The sequence below is a fragment of the Gracilinanus agilis genome, chromosome 4 (assembly GCF_016433145.1).
Source record: "Gracilinanus agilis isolate LMUSP501 chromosome 4, AgileGrace, whole genome shotgun sequence".
NCBI classification, from domain to species: Eukaryota; Metazoa; Chordata; class Mammalia; order Didelphimorphia; family Didelphidae; genus Gracilinanus; species Gracilinanus agilis.
Window position 1 is genome coordinate 484597999 of NC_058133.1, and position 11375 is coordinate 484609373.

An 11375-nucleotide genomic window follows, 5' to 3' on the forward strand; every position below is an offset into this window, starting at 1 on the left:
AAAATTACTAAAAGAAAATTGCTTTATCTTGGATTAACTGATCCAACCTGAGCTCCTGGTAGTGAGCTCTGACAAAACTCCAGAAGAAGAGAGAGTGCTTCGTGTGCTGAAAAATACTATACAAAGGCAAATTCAGAATGTGATTATGATTTTTGTTGGTTTGATGGAACAAGCCTCCTTATACTGCCCAGAGACTCCAATAAGAAGGTAGCCAGCTAACATTGAGGCCTTTACCAAACTCTTCCTCCACCCTGTTGGAAATACTCTCTGGCCTCTATCCTAGACCAGGGATTCTCCATCTCTTCTCTGCCTTGGCCCCTTTTGGCAGCAGGCTGGTAAACACTATCTAATGACTCCCTTCCTTCTCCAAAGTTTTTTAAATGCAGAAAAATGAAATACATGATTTACAAAGGAAACCAATTGTAATGAAATACAGTTATCAAAATTTATTTCAAAAATAAACTCACCAACTACACACCAAAAACTTTTTCCTATATCATCTTACAACAAAATAATAACTAATTCTAATAATGACGTCTCTTATCAAGAAAAAGTTATTACATTATGAGCTACCCAAAAAAGGCAGGAACATAGGATATATGTCGTCTAGAAAAAGTCACATGAAATCCTAGTACATAAATATCAGCGATCCAAGGAAATTCAATTCAAGGGTGTTTATTGACCACCTCTTTTTGGTGCAAGGTATTGTGCAAAGTGGCAGGCTAATCCCAACCCTCAGGAAGCTTATCTTCTATTAAGAGGATAGAATAATTACACAGAACATCTAAGAGCTCCAGTAACTGAGGGGACCCAGGAAAGGCATCCCATAGGACAGAGCATCTGAGTTGAGTCCTGAGGGAAGCCCAGGATTTGAAGAAGTAGCAACAAGGGATGAAATGAATTTCATACACACAAGAAAACAGCTGGTCATAATCTTCATTCTCTGAGGGTTTCAGGCAGATGAGTTTCTACTATGAAGCCTCTGATGAATTTAGGCTACTAAATATCATTGTAAGAGGCTATTCCCTTCACCTCAACTGCATCTGGGTGTCTTATTTTAAATAAGTGGAATACATTAAAAAGACAAATTTAGAATCAAATCCAATGTTTACAAAATCCTCTAGAATCTCAAATGTGACTCCCTGGTTATAAATGATGTTTCCACTGTTCTTTCTCCCCTAAAAGTTCTCATATTTAGGCAAAAAAACGGCCATAACATTTAAAAAAAAAACAATACTAACTTGAGGAATGAAATTGGATAAACTTGGGTTAAAAAGTCTGGCATTGTTCAAATTAAATTCACAACTGTCTGGACATGCCACTCCTTTGCTCAAAAACCTATGTAGTCCCTATTTACTGCCTCTAAGAGAAAATATAAACTTCTCAAATTGCCATTTAAAACCCTTTACAGTCTGGTCCCAGTCTCTTTCCCAGTGCCCCTTCACACACTATACTCACATATATCTTTGCCCCTCACACCATCAATGGACTAGCCGAACTAGCCCACCTGCTGTTCTTACCTGAAATGCCATTTCCTGCCACTCTCTCTTTGCAGAGGCTATGCCTCATGCATGGAATGTTGTTCCTCCCTGCTGTGTTTTAAGAGCCAAATCATTGCCTTCAAGGCCCAATCTAGGTGCCATCACCTTCCTAAGGTTTTTCCTAATTGCCCCAACTGTTACTGTCTCCTCCCTCCACCCAGAAAAAGATGCTTTGTATTGATTTTGTCTATGTATGAGTTTTCATCTTCTAGTATTGTTCCAGGGCTGTCTTTGCCCTGGGTACTTAGCACCATATCTGGCACACAGTGGGTGATTAATAAATGCTTGCTGAATTACTTTAGATCAGAGCCAGCTTTCCATGAAGACATGCCATACATTTTATTCATCTCTATCTGAAACCCCTGTTGCTGTACACACTCACCTAGTAGAAATACGACTGAAGACAGCATTGAAGTTATTACAGCTGAGGGAGAAGAGGACTCCTGAGGCAGAACTCCGAAGTTCTGCTGCATGCTGGTTTCCTTCCCGATAGGTGTGAATGAAATGGCAAATTTCTGGCAACAACTGCTTGACCAACATTGTTTCATCTAACCTCATTGTGTCCTTTGGCTGCTGAAATAAAAGCAAGACTTATTTACTTATTTCCTACCTGCAGTCAGAGTACAGAGACAATGTGTTTCTCAGAGACTCTGGTAGAATCACAGTCCTGCACTGACTGGGCCATCATTTTATAAGATGTAAGTAGGCAACCAACATTATTTCAGAAATCCACAGAAGTAACAAAAATAAAATTATTGCTTTCATTCTTTTTCTGCTACCAGCTCCAGGTAAATCCCTCAGTTAAGTACTCTTTGATCTCCACTACACTTAAGAAAAAGACATGTCACCATCCATGGAAAATGAAAATTTTTACAATTCAAGGTAAGATGAGTTAACCTCTTACTAAGAAACTAGTAAGTGATGGAAACTCTGTCTCTGACATAAATGAATCCCTTTCAGATACCCAAAATGAAATTGGGGAAACCACACATATAAGAAAACCATTCAGGCACAAGAGCCAATCCTTGAGATTTCTTCCATTGTACACATCCCATCATCAAAGGGGAGACTGAGGAATTGCGGGTCCCTTTCACTTGGCTAATCTAAGTCTAGTTTCAAGTATTTCATAATTAGTTTGGTCATCATTAACCACAAGAGCCAGCAAGCCCAGGATTCAAGAGCCATCTTTGTCACCATATACCCAGGGAAGGAGCACAGGCACTTTGCACAGCCTCTCTCTTCCAGGTGGGTTTCTCAATGGCTTCATAGCAGATCAAGGCAATACAGAATTGACTATACTAATGACTCACACTCACGGGCAAAGGGTCACATATTTGTCTATAACACCAGTAATTGGTTTTTGAAGGCCATGTATACTAGAGCTCATAACTCTTGAATATATATATATATATATATATATATATATATACATACACACACTCACAAAGAGTAGCTAATAAAGATAAATTTCTAAATAAGAGATCAGGTAATTTTTTAGCTTTGGGCCTCATTTTCCTTTACCTAATTCAGGAAAGTGTTTTGAAAACCAAAAATTCACCAAGTAATAATAATGCACACAAAAAAAGGTGTTTCTTTAAACATAGATGTACCTCATTAAGTAGAAATGCATAGCACTTTCAAAGTAACAAAGTACTTCTTAAGTGTCTAATTTAAGAAGGTGCAATGCTGGGTGACTCTCTGATGTCATTCCCAGTCTATTCTTCCCATACTCCAACTCCGCATTGAGAATGGACAATAACATTAATAAAAAAAAATTTTTTTAAAGCAGCCCTATTTTCTAAACTTGCTGACTGCCAATTTGAGGGAGAGGTAAATTAAGTAGATTGCTTTCAATCCTACTTGTCTATGATAATCTAAAATGTCAATATCTTTAAAAGTAGAAATTAAATTGACCCAAATATAAACAGAAATCAAAAGGGTCTATATAATGATGTTGAGTATTAATAAAACATTTTATTTGTATGGATTTGAATTAAGATCATTGTGAAAAACATAATATAACGAACTTTGCCATTCTGTATTTAAACACTATAAAAAACTTCATATCACTTTTGGAAATTAATAAAACCAAAAGCTGATATCTTCACAAAATCTTTCCCAAAAGGCATGAATCTTTTTAAAGAAAGGAGAAAAGTGGGTCAAATTTTTGTTCTGCTAACCCTGTATTCTAACCATCCAAAGAGAGCAACTATTACTATTTAATTTGCTAAAAACAGGAAAATTATTTCCTTTTACATATACTGAATGCATGACCTGATCAATTCAGTTAACAAAATTTATAGTACAAGTATGGTATTTTAAGTGCACAGATACATCACTTTTCTCTTTGTGAACACCCAATACATTTGGATATAACTAATCAAATTTCAAGAGAAGATTCACAAAACTTACCAAATCACTTACCCCGGCAAGGCATTTTTCCAGTGTATCCAAAATAATTAACTGAGAGAGATATAAATTCTTTTCAGCAGCTTCTCCAAATATTCTCTGAAAAGAAAAACATGTAGAATACTAAAAATTTTTTTAACTATTACTTTCCAGCTTAAGAATCAATACTACGTATTGGTTCCAAGGCAGAAGTGACATGGGCTAGACAATGGGAGTTAAGGTCACATAGCCAGGAAGTATCTGAGGTCACATTTGAACCCAGGACTTCTCATCTTTAGGCTTGATTCTTAATCCACAAAGCCATCTACCTGGAATACTGAATTTTAACTGTGACTCTCTTCTGCCTACCTACTAAGTCTGAAAACCTAGGTATTTGATCAATAAAATTAACAGAATTCCCTCTCTGAAAGACTGGGTTTAAATATTCTGTCCAAAGTGACAAATACTCATTTTCTCCTAGTTGCAGCAAAAGACTTCTCTTCAGACTAATGAAAATGTTAGTATTTATTAGAATTATCCATTCTGCTGATTGTAAGATTTTTCTTCCAGTTTATGTTAATGAAATCAGTCACATTTCAGCCTAGGGCATATGTTTAAACCAGGAATTCTAACATCAGCCTCTTATATTAAAAACTGACTTTCACCCACAGAGATAAAATCTATCATTGCCATAAACTATTGCAAACTGCAAATCTTTCATTGCACATAACTCTTACATTACAATAAATTAAAATACTATCAATTATTGCAAATTCAAGTAGGCACATTCTTTGGAATAGCTTTATCACCTACTAAAATGAGGGTTCTATGGTTTACACAGATTTCATTCATTTAACAAGCGCTCAATGAACACCATATGTATATAGTCACCATCCTAAGGCTTATGTGAGTAGAAATATTTCTTGTGATCTAAAAGCTTCCATTCTAACTGGGAAAAAAGCACATGACAGTGAGCAGACACAATACAACACATAACCAGGGGAAAATCATATAGGCATGCCTTGTTTTGAGCACTAGAAGGGATCCTTAAGGATTTGAGGATTAAAAAAATATATCTATAGCAAATGTACAAGAACTGGATTAGTTCACAAAAATTTTAGATTAATCCTTTCATTAAAAAAAAAAAAAAAACACCACTTTCCCAATTTACCTGGTTCACCTGGTTCACATGTTAGGATTTTTACCTATAGAATTTGCTTAAAAAACGAAGTCCATCCCATATATGTACCATATCTTTCCTGGTTCATTTCATAACCAAAGGGTACATAATCCTGAGTCTGTGGAGGCTAATGAGATTGGAGTAGACTGGCCAAGAGTTTTTGGAACTCACAAGTCCTAAGTTAGGTCTGAAGTAAATGCTGAAGGAGCAGAGAGACACAAAGAATTGACCCGGGAAGTGAGCACGCTGGCCAGGCACCAGAAAAGACGCTGAATGAGCAAACTGTGAATAAGGGCCAAGGGGCAGTTTAGATGGAATAGCAGGATTGTCTTTTAAACTAATTAAAATTAGGATTAGAAGGACCTGATGGAGGGTCTTTGCAGAGCAGAGGAAGCCAATTTCATAAAATGGGTAACAGGAAAGTCTTGAGCAGCAGAAGGACATCGTTAAAATGGTGTTTGAAGAAAATTATACTTGCAGCTGGTCCTATAGACTACTGAAGGATCTGGCATGGGCTACAGGCTGAAGAAAGGAAACACTAGCAGAGGCCCATTGAAATCAATATTGCATTTTAAATCTAGAATATTATATTTTATCCATTACCCACTTAAAGCTAGATTTTACTCCCACTGTGATATTTTAAAAATGTGTACACTTAAGGTTACAGAGAATAAAAAACTGAAAAACATATTCAGAAAAGGTTAGCAATCAAATCTGAATATGTTCTTGAGATGCCTCTTAAATCATAATCTGATCAATACTTGGAGGTTCATTGTCAAAGTGAAAAACTTTAAGTGAAAAAGAAAGGGAGGTGGAAAACGTTGTATCTGGGATTTCCTATAAGATAGACTTATTCACGTGACACTTTCTCCAGTGCAAGTTAAGAAATAGTTTTCCCATGAACTATGCCATGATTAGCCTTCAAAAACACCCCCAGTAAAAACAATAAAACAAATACTTACCATATTGTTAACATTTTTTAAAATATTGGTGAGGCCACTTATAACCAGAGAAAACTTATATTTGGAAATGTTGATAAGACACTCCTTGTTGTGTTCAGTGCTGACTTTGGTGTGTGTAGTCTGCTGTCCAGCTTTAATTGGAAGCTATGGGGCAAAAAATTTAAGCTAATGTTGGTCATTATGATTAAATACAATTTCATTGAAAATCAAGAAATTCCATTTAGAAAAAAAAAAACACCAATAAGTTTTTTCCTTCAATTTCCCCTTCTCTGTATTTGAAATATTAACATCAAATCCAACATTCCCTGGAAATTCAAGCTTTGCTGTTTATTCTCTCTCTCTGGAAGCCCATTTAGACTAAAAGTCTATAGCCACCCATGGCCCTATATCAGAAAAATGACTCAGAAGTAACACGTGAATGGTTCCTTTCTGGAAAAAAATTGTCTATCCAAAGAATATCTACAATAAAATAGCCCATTTCTTACATATTCTACTCACTGCAATCAATCTGTACAATAGTGTTGCTACACTAAGGAAATGGGCCCAAACTACAGCATGGGCTTTCTCATCTATAATACACCTGCAGTTTGACATCTTTCAGAAATAAGAGCAGACACCACCAGGTACAAACATACTCAGGATGCCCACAATTAAAAAGTCTACCTTCAGCTACACAGTTAAGAGAATCATTACCTAGATCAGTGATTCCCAAACTTTTTTGGCCTACCACCCCCTTTCCAGAAAAAATATTACTTAGCACCCCCTGTCACTTACTATCACCACCCTCTTACAGTTATTCACCTCCCCCAAATGCACCTGTGGCCATCACCGTCTCCCCTGGATCGCTGCAACACCCACCAGGGGGCGGTGGCGCCCACTTTGGGAATCACTGATCTAGATGAAGAAAACACTCAATAACCTTTAAGTTGATCTCCAGTCAGAAGCAGCCAATTGGTCTATCTAGAATTATGTAGATGTTTTCAAGTGCGCACATGTAATCAAATATACACTGGATTCATATCCCCTCCCTACAAAGTGCCTCAGCAAATTTTGTGCCTGATAAAGCTTCTGAGATACTTTGAGGGGGAAGGGTCAATACAAAGACTAAGAGATTGGGGAAAGAAATCAATTTTTCTAATGAGAAGTCCACATATAGAAAGTTACAAACTATGTGACGGGTAAATAGGAATGTCATTTAGATGCCATTTAGAGATAAATGAATCCCTGGAGAACAAATAGTCATCTTTAAGATACTCAGTTTCCTGACTTGTAAAATGGGGCTAATCCCTACACCATCTGCCTCATAGGGCTGTTATAACAAAAGTGATTTATGAACCCTAAAGCATCATATAAATGAGTTATTAATATTACTACTATTATAATATAACTGGATCAAGTTTAGCCACAGCTGCACAATATTAGGGACAAAATGAATGTATCTACAAAACAACACTAATAACCTGGATTTCTCATAACTTATAGGAAAATATAAGAAAGCATGGAAACACATGTATAATACCATCATGAACACATTTATAATAGTTGCTGATATGCTCATAGCTTCAAAATCCCAATAAATAACATAAATACAAAACAAAAATCCAGCTAGTTCTACCATCACTCAGATCTTCTCCTAAGAGTAAGAAAGCCCTTGCTTTGGAGAACATTTATTCTCCCCTTTACTAACATCTACCATACCTCCCAAATTTGATACTCGTGAAGTTAGTTTTCTGAAGCCAACTACAAGGCCTTGTTTACATTCATTCCTAGATGCTCTCATTACTCCTTAGTTCCTCCTAGTAAAATGTAACCTCCCTGAGGGCAGCAGTTGTAAAAGGATCATTTTTATCTTTGTATCCCCATCACCCAAGACAATAACTACCACATAGCAAGCAGTGAAGGAATACCCAATGTGTTGGATGAACATCAGAATTCAAAAAGATCTCACCCTTCTAGAATAACAGGTTAAACCTATATTCATAGCTCACTCTTTGTAGTGGCAAAAAACTGGAAAATGAATCCCTCAATTGAAGAATGACTAAACAAATTGTGGTATCTGATGGTGATGGAATACTACTGTGCTGTAAGGATTGATGATCTGGAGGATTTCTATATGAACTGGGAGAATGAAGTGATACAGAGTGAAAGGAGCAGAACCAGGGGAAAGTGAAACATTGTGGAATGATCCAATGTAATAGACTTTGCTACTAGTAGCAATACAAGAAGCCAGGACACTCCTGAAGGACATTTGGGAAAGAATGAACGAGGGAGTAGAAATGAAAGAATTAAGGGAGTAGAAATGCAAAAGAAATGCAAAAGAAAACATATGACATCACACCACATGTATATGTGGGTATGTGATTTGGGGTTTAGGCTTTAAAAGAATGCTCTGTAGCAAAAATGAATAATATGGAGAGTGATAACATTTGTACAAACCAGTGGAATTGCTTGTTGGCTCTGGGAGGGGGGAGAGAAATATTTTTTAAAAAGTTGTTTTAAATGAAAGTTCTGAGAACAAAAAAAAAAAAATAGGTTAAATTCAATGAGCTCACTTATTTTTGAGTGGAACCACATTCACTGGAAACACCTTCCAAAGCACAGGATGGGAAAAGCAAAGCTAATAAATAATAAGTCTTAAGGAAAAGATCTGGGGGCTTTGGCAGTCACAAGTCAATACTGAACTGGATCAATCAAAAAGTCTGGCGTCGCCAGGAGCTTCAGGGGCAGGGGACCTGCCCAGAGCACATATCTCAAAAGTGTCAGAGATAGAGATTTGAGTCTAAGGTTTTCTGTCTTCTAGCCTGGCACTCTGCTAGGATTCTCTCCTAGTCAAGAACGGTCATCCCTTTCAAGGGCAGAAAGAAGAGGAACAAGGGCATCGGAAAGATCACTGTGAGGCTTTTTTTTTAATAACCTAACATACCCTTAAGGACCTTAGAATAAAATTAGTTTTGTCCCATCCAAAGCAGTTATCTTGGAGGACTTATTCTAATGACACTGACACTGCCCAAACCATCATTAGAATCTTTTCTTAATGAATCCGTTAGCTATATTTTGAAGAGCCTCAGTGGTAGCAAAGCTTTATCCCTTTGCTATATATATATGGATAGCTTTGATGGTTAAAAACATTCCAGTTATTCAGAGTCAAATCTGATGGGAAAGGGAGTAATCAAACTGGGTAATATTTTTTATCACAAACAGGATATAATTGTAAAGTAACAGTACTAATTTTCTTTTGAATTCAAACTGGCTCTGATGACAATTGTAGGGTCCCACTGGAATATGTCATTATAGATTTCACACTGAAAAAGACCTTGAAGATCATCTAGTCATGGGGTTGTTAACCTGAGATTCAGACCTAGTAGGGGGCTATGGATAGATTTCATGGCTTTTGTGAACTTGGGTGGTTTCCTTTTCTATGCATGTATTTCATCTTCTACATTTACAAACATGATACTAAGAAGAAATAATTAGATTGCTGCCAAAGATGTCCAGGACACCTACAAAAAAGGTAAAGAACACCTGATTTACTCCAACATAATCATCTTAGAGATGAGGAAATTTAGATTCATCTAGATTAAGTGAAACTTATCCAGGGTTACATATTAACAGAAGTGGAATTCAAACTCAAGGCTTCTGACTTCAAATCCAATTGTCCTTCTGTTATCCCATGCTGCCCTTCCAACTTAAACTCTTGGTAGAATCATTGTCATAAGATGGAAGAAACCTCAAAGTCCACTGAGTTCAACTCATCCTGGGCTAGAATTAAACAAATGGGCATCTAGCCTCTGCTGCAAGAGGTCGAGTAACGGAGAACCAATTTCTTACAGAGGCTGCTCATTCTTCTTTTAGAAAGGGCTAATTGTTAGCAAGTTGTTTTCTTATACCAAGCCTAAAAAACTGCCTCTCCACAACTTCTACTCAATGCCCCTGGTTCTGTCCCTGAAGCCAAAAATAATAAATCTAATATTTTTCCCCCTAAGACAACCCTTGAAATACATAACAGCTGCTATGACCCTATCTTCCAAAGCCTTAATCTTATCTTCCATTGTCTTCTATTCCTTAGGTTAAACCTCTTTCAGTTTCTTGAATTGATCACTGTACATCATGGTTTCCTATTTTCCCACTATCCCTTATCACCCTATATTCCACAGAATGCCAAAGATAATCAATAAGTGCAGTTAAGATTAAGAAAACCCACTGCTGGGGGCAGCTGGGTAGTTCAGTGAATTGAGAGCCAAGCCTAGAGACGGGATGTCCTAGGTTCAAATCTGGCCTCAGACACTTCCCAGCTGCGTGACCCTGGGCAAGTCCCTTGACCCCCATTGCCTACCCTTACCACTCCTCTGCCTTGGAGCCAATACACAGTATTGACTAGAAGACAGAAGGTAAGGGTTTAAAAAAAAAAAAGAAAGAAAGAAAAAGAAAACCCACTGCTAACTTCTAGAAAAAACAGGTCACTATGAGTGATGACTCTCTGTAGTCACCAAACTTCCAACATCCAAGTCACTGAAATCTCCAAGAAGGTGAAACCAAGGATAAGGAAGAAGTTTACAACAAATTCCCCACAAGCCTAAAGTCTAGAAGAGGAGGTTCAGTGAAACCAAAGAGAACTATGAAGGAGATTTAGGTCTAATTCCAAATCTGAACATACATACAAAAAGTCTCTGCTACATGCACTCCAGGGTGAAAAGAAACATAAGCCAAAAGAAAAGATGGTCTCCTTGACAGAGAGAAAGAAGGAGGGCTTGGCTGGCTGATTATAATTTAGGGTACAACTCTAGCATTCAGACAACTTGGTGGAAAAAGAGTCCATTTCCTCAAAATTTGATCTATTCATCTTTCATGCTGATATTAAAACAAAAGCAGTCAAAAGAACATTTGAAAGGATAAAAAAGATGAAGACTGGGCAATGTGAAGGTCAATCCAGGTCAGAGATGACCTAGTGAAGCAAGAGAAGAACCAAATAAGCTCCCAAGGCTATTCTACTCGTGTGTGTGTGTGTGTGTGTGTGTGTGTGTGTGTGTGTGTGTGTGTCTCTTCCCTCTTGCTATTTTCCCAATACCATCAGAGTCTCCAGCCTTTAAGGGATCTCCCTCTCCTATTCTCTACTGGAATGCTTCCATTTCCACTTCAAATCCCATAAAGAAATACCAAGGACAAAAGAAGGATTCTTTTCATCAGAGAAGAAATGAATGTTGCTTTGGATATAATAATCAAATAACTCAATGGACTACTCATCTATATGCGTATCAGGCAATAGGACAATATGAAATATTCATCCACTGTTTTCCAGGTGTAGAT